Source organism: Pteropus vampyrus, unplaced genomic scaffold (genome assembly GCF_000151845.1).
Source record: "Pteropus vampyrus isolate Shadow unplaced genomic scaffold, Pvam_2.0 Scaffold432, whole genome shotgun sequence".
NCBI lineage: Eukaryota > Metazoa > Chordata > Mammalia > Chiroptera > Pteropodidae > Pteropus > Pteropus vampyrus.
Genome location: NW_011889213.1, coordinates 1,111,455 through 1,118,100, shown reverse-complemented (window position 1 = coordinate 1,118,100; position 6,646 = coordinate 1,111,455).

The following is a 6,646-nucleotide window of genomic DNA, read 5'->3' as shown; positions in this document are numbered from 1 at the left end:
CACACACACACACACACACACCCCTCGGCCTTGCTCTGCCTCCTGGCCTCTTCCCTAAGTCTAGAACCAAAGCCGAAGGCAGCTCTGAACTTATCCTTCAGCCTTGTGGCCAGAGATAATCAGATCGAATTTGAAAAACCCCAGGAAAGGCTTATGTGTGTGTGGCCAGACTCCTATATGGCCAACCCTGCAGGCATATGCGGCCACTCTCCCCCAAACACCGAGAAGGAAGATATCAGAAGAAGATGGGGCACAGATTTGGCCCCAAACTTTATGAGCTAAGCAGCCACCCCAGTGCGTGTCTACTGCGAAAGGGAGGTGGTAGTAACAGAGGGAAGAAGCTGCCCTACCTGACATCTAGCTCCAGGTTTCCTGGCAGCCAAGACAAAAAGGGAAACATGATGGAATATAAATCTCTCACTAATAAGAAAGATCTGACTGTCGAAAGAGACAAACACTTCTAAAGTCTGAGGCCTGAGAAGACTGTCTTCGTAGACTCCGAAGGACACTAAGAGCTTCGGTTTACTGAGCCTGGCTCTGTCGGGCGCTGTGCGAGGCTTTGCCCCCCATGTTCTCATTTAGCCCTAACAATCCCCTTGGGGAAAGCGTCATTGTCTCTGTGCTATAAACTTAGAGAAGTAAAAGTAAGGAAGCTCCCTGAGCCTCAGTCCCCAAGGACTGAGCCCCTCCCAGCTGCCACTGAATGTGCAGGTGTCCCAAAGGTGCCAGGGCGCTCCGCAAAGCGAGGTCCTCTGCCCCTGGCAGCATCGCAGCCTGCCTCCTGTAGCTGCCAAGCTCGGGCCACTTCTCCTGTGCACCTTCTGGCCAGATTTCCAACTGTCAGCACCAGAGACTTCTGCCTGAGGACCTTCTCTGGCCACCAGAGCCCACTGTGCCTGTGCGGAGGACAGGCTAGAGCGCTGAGGAGTTCACACCAGTCCCCTGCCTGAGAGCGGCCCTCAACCTGTGACGGATGGAATCGGAGGACAAACACCCGAGCTTCCTCGTCCTTTGGGAAGAATGTGGAGGTTCATGTTCTTCACTGTCTCTTGGGGTCCTCCAGCAGGATTAAGCTACGGGTATCCACAGTGTTCACCGGCTTGATTACACACCCCTTAGTAGCTTCCTTCCCTTGCCTGGCGTACCTACCCGCTTCCTAATGGTGTTTTATAAGACACCACTCAAAACACTTCTTGCATTTGAATTTTTGTCCAGAGTCTGCTTCTGGAACCCACACGGAGGCACCTAAATTTTTGAGTTTTAACTATATAAGCCAATGGTATGCTGGGAAATATTTAGCCACCAGCCATCTATCCTAGGGGGATGCACACACACACACATACATTATACATTATATATACACATTATATGTACATTATATATAAAATGTTATCATAAATTTTACTCATATAAAGGATATATAGCAGCACTCAATTTACAAATAATAAGAAGCACTCTTTATTGTAAAGTCCATGTAGTCAATGATTCTCATAGGACACTTTCATTGATTTTTGCCAAACTCTGTGTCTTGTATCTTGCCAAATTCTTGCAACCTACAGTTGTAATTCACAAAAGAATGTGGTTCTGACATAAATGCTAGTTAAAATTTGTGTTTATATTAAGGCACATGATAACGGCAAAACAGCAAAGACCCCTCCCTAACTCCAGTCATTCATCAAAGATATGAGTGATTTCTATGCCGAATCAGATAGCAGATTTCAAATACCGAAAGAATATTTTTAGTTTTCTTACATATTTTGCTATTCACAATGCAATAACGACAGACGTGACACACTTTTAAGACTAATCTGCGTTCTTTCGATTTTTTTTTCCTTAAAATTTTTAAGTCTAGACTTTCTTAAGTCTAGACCATTAATCAAGCCCTGATTTGTAGCGTTTGCCACTTCCATGGTATAAACGCCCCACCGCCTTACCTAAAGGAGGAGGAAGGGGAGAGGGGTGTCAATCAACCAAATCAGCCAAGCTGCCAAAGAGGAATTTAGCCACCAAGGGCACCGCCTGCCCTGCACACACTAGAGGCACCTCTAGGAGAAGGACAACAAGTGCCATGCCCTGCTAAGTGCTGAAAGTCAGTGTCTCATTTAAGGCCAGGGCAGCTCCTGACTGATCACGGTAGCCCCCATCCCGCACCCGCCCCCAGGCCCAGCACACCTGGCCCAGAGCTTCCTCTAAGTGGACATGGGCTGTTCGCTTGCCTCCTGCGAGAGCTCACCTTCTCTGCAACCCAGATCAAGTCAAACAGGGCCAGGGCTCTGCTCATCTGGAAGATCTACATGGAGGTGGCAGGGGGAAGAGGATGTTCTGGCTGTCCTCCTGCCAGTCTGCACCCTTGGGCAAGTCGTTCAAGCTCCCAGAGCCTCAGTTTCCTCACACATAAAACGAAATCAGTACAGTGCAGGGAGATAGCGAGGAGCCTTGGCAGAGAGCCGTTGGGAAGGAAGGGATTGCTCCCTCTCAGCCTTAGCAGGCAGATACATCTGCCTGTCCCCAGCCTCGCCGCAAGAATCAAACGAGGCAATAACAGGTCAGGCCATTTTGAAAACTGTCAAAGGGAGAGGGAAAGAATGAGCAAACATTTATTGAGTGCCTACTGTGTGCTTTGTCCATCTTTTATCTACTTTAATGCTCACATGAACCCCTTCAGGTAGATACTAATACCCTGAATATATAGAAGAGGAATAAAAGACTCAGAAATGAAAGATTCGGCCCAATGTCATGCTCAAGGTTAAACCTCAGTTGGCCTCTTGTCTCCTTCCACTATTCCACGCTACCTTCTGCAAGGGACTACGATCTTTAGTTTTATTTTTTTCTTCTTTTGCTTGCCACTTTTAATTTGTGTGGTCATATTATTATCTAAATACAAAATGAATTAAAAATCTATTACCTGGTATGTCACATGCAAACCAATGTGAATAAACCTTGAGGACATTATGCTAAGTGAAATGAGCCAGTCACAAAAAAGGACAAATACTGTTTGATTCCACACAGATGAAGTACTTAAAGTGGTCAAAATCATAGAAACAGAAAGTAGAAAGTTGATCGCCAAGGACTGGGGAGAGAGAGAGGAGGAAATTCGAGTTTAGAGGGCAGAGAGTTTCGACGTTGTAAGATGAAAAATTTCTGGAGGTCTGTTGCACAGCCATGTGAATATATTCAACATTATTGAACTGTACTCTAAAAAATTATTAAGATGGTAAAAAAAAAAATCTGTTATATAGCAGTATAAAATTGACAGTCTGGGATATTGTGTGTGCAGTCTGTTTTTCACTAAGAAATTGATGTGATAGCCAACAAAATTAACTGATTCTTTAGTTTTTAAATTTTTTGTTTATTTTCTTTATTTATATACACACATACACGCTTCGATGTATATGTATAAATATGTGTGCACTACTTTTTTCCTTTCCTGTTTTGTTTTTTTTTTTTAGATACTCTCTTTCCATTTACTCCCCCGCTACCCACATCAGCCCTTCACCCTACCCCCAAGGTCACCCATGCTCATAACGTCATCTGTACCCTTTCATATTTTTGGTGCTCATATAATTATACACACACATATGCATTTACAGGAATGGGGAACTGGTTTTCTTTATTCACACATGTGAGATCAATATCCAACATGTGCTTTTCTGCGTTGTGTATTTCCCTTTCCCGGTACTTTGAGGAATCTCTTCTTGCCATCTGATGTAGCTCCAATTTATCAACCATGATGGCTACTTAATATTCCATAGTATAAGTGGACCATTATTTACTCAGCTGTACACTTCTGATGGATAGTCACTTGTTTTCCATTTTCAGTCGCTATAAATAATGCAGCAATAAATATCCTTGCACGTATGTCGTTTTACACTCGTCTTTTATGTCCATGAACTTGTTCATTTAGTAATGAAGCCCATTAAATATTTTAAAATCATCTTTGCTATGTATCCACACATAATGAGGCCAGGAGGGAGCCTGGGAGAATAAAAACCCTGGGGACAGAACAATAGACGAATGTTTTTATTTTTTCACATTTCCATTTATGTTGTCACACTATTCGTATGGCAGATAAAAGCTGGAAAGGCCAAAACATATCGGTTTTATATGTGACAACCCTGTGATCGTGGAAAAACAGGGACCTTTGGATCCCAGCAATGGGTTAACAGAGAGCCAAGTCAAAAAGGGACTCTCCTTGCTTTAACACTCCTGGATCTGCTTGAAGCCCTGTAGGGGTCCTGAACAATTGGGGAAGGAGGGATGCAAAGCTACATCATCCCATAGAAGTGACCACACAGCCCATCAGAGGAAGGCCAGATAAATAGCTGCACATGCTTGATGCCTCAGCAGACCTGGTTTGTCCCTTCATGGCTCAAGAAGATACTTGCTTTCTCTTCCATGGCAGCTCATCAATACCTACAATGGTGGCTGCCTTGTACCAACATGGTAAGAGGCACGTGGAATTTAAACAAGCCTGTCCTTGAGAAATTTGCTTCTGAAAATGTTCCATGAACACCAAACCCAGCGTTCGACTCTACAAATCTTTATTGAATGTCCCTTACAGGCTGTGTGCTGTCTAGGGTTGTGGCAGACACGCAAAACAGAAAGCTTCATTCATGTTTATGTTTCAGGGAGCTATCAGAAGGTCTTAAACAAGCTACAGCAGTGAGAAGACAAAGGTAAGAAATCCCTTATCTCATGAGGAGGGTGGCCATGCTTTTTATAGCTCTCAGAAACAATGGGCCCAAAGAAAGCAAAACCTTACGAGCTAACCACTAATTCATTTACCTCAGCAGATACACTTTATAGGCTATCATTAATTCTCACTCCAGCCATTGTTTTAGCACTTTATTTAATTACCTGAAACAATATTTCACAAACTTTGACACTAAGTCAAGCATAAAGAATCTGAGGGTGTGTTCAAAGTAGATGAGTTACAAGGAACATTCGAGAGCACTCAACCTCCTCATCTCAGTGCCAGGCCAGCCAAGAGCAAAATGCAGTCTGATTTGGGACTTGGATCTTAGCCTGAGAAATCCAGGCGGCAAGGCATTTCCAGATGGAAAAGCTGGTTCCGTTATTAAAGGGGAAACACATTTCTGCTTCGATATTGTCCTTCTTTAAAGGGGTTCATGTTTTGTGTCTACAGGATACAGCAACAAACAGAAGAAATGTGGTTCCTGAGAAGAGGGAGTTTTGCTAACTAGCTGGGAGACCCCAAGAAAGTTTGTTTTCCCCTTAATTATTTGGGACCTTTGTTCCCCCATCTATCAAATAGAGGCCTTTCTCGTGGAGCTTCCTCAGGGTCCACTGATGGGTGGCATGCCCTCTGAAGACACTGGCACAAACAGCTTTGTTTAAATCTCTCCCCACGCCCAGGCAGAGAGTGTTCTACATCCTCTGTTTCAACATCTCATTAATGAACAACTCAGAAGCATATACTCCAGCTCCGAGTTTTAGTAACCCAGGTCAGAAATACATCTGAGTGTGAGGATCTTTCCAGAACTTCAGCTTTAAAAGTGACACACAAATCCATTTCCTAAAGAGATCCTTAAAAGATAATACTCAAAGTTGGTGAGCATGTTTTGAAATAGGCACTCCCATTACCCGCTAGCAAATTATGTAAATTTGTAACTCTCCTCTTTAAATCAATTTGGCAACATAAATCAAGAACTGTAAAGCATCCGTTATCTGCTCACCTAGTCACTGTACTTCTGGGAATCCAGCATAAGGAAATAATGCAAATTATTTGTAAAAGCTTTCTGCATAAAGATGTTCATTGCTGCATTATGTTGCATGGCACCCCCCCCCCAAAAAAAATAAGGGAAACAGCATTAAAAATGTACGGCAGTCTCTTCCTTATCCTCAGCTTTGCTTTCCACAGCTTCCAGTATGCACAGGCAACTACTATCCAAAAATATTAAATAGAAAATTTCAGAAATAAACCATTCATAAGTTTTCAATTGTGTGCCTTTCTGAGTAGTGTGATAAAATCTCTCACCGTCCTGCTCCATCCTGCCCAGAAAATGAATCATCTCTTTAACCAACATATCCACACTGCATACACTACCCACCATCTCAGTTATCAGATTGGCTGTCGTATCGCAGTGCCTGTGTTCAAGTGACCCTTATTTTACTTAATAATGGCCCCAAAACACAAGAGTAGAGATGCTGGCAATTCGGATATGCCAAACAGAAGCTGTAAACTTAACGTAGGTATGTATGTATAGGAAGAAACATAGTATATATAGGGTTTGGTACTATCCGTGGTTTCGGTCATCCACTAGGGGTCTTGGAACATGTCCCCCACAGATAAGGGAGGACTACTGTATAACACTTTTAATAATACAAGGAAGTGCTTCTCTTATAATATTAATAAAAACTGAATGCAAAATGGTATAGACGGTCAGTGTGGTTGTAGTTATGTTTTATATACTAAATAGAAGAATTATTAAAGCCATGATTAATAGGCTTAAAGGGATGAGGGAATAGGCTTAAATATTCCATCTTGACACAAAAACAAGAGACTATAAAAAGAAATATCCAGAGCTATAAGGTATTAAAAATACATCAGTTTAGTTAAACTCAAAATAATAAGATTAGATGGCATAGTGTAATTAAATCTCAGACAGTCAAAAAAAAGACAAGC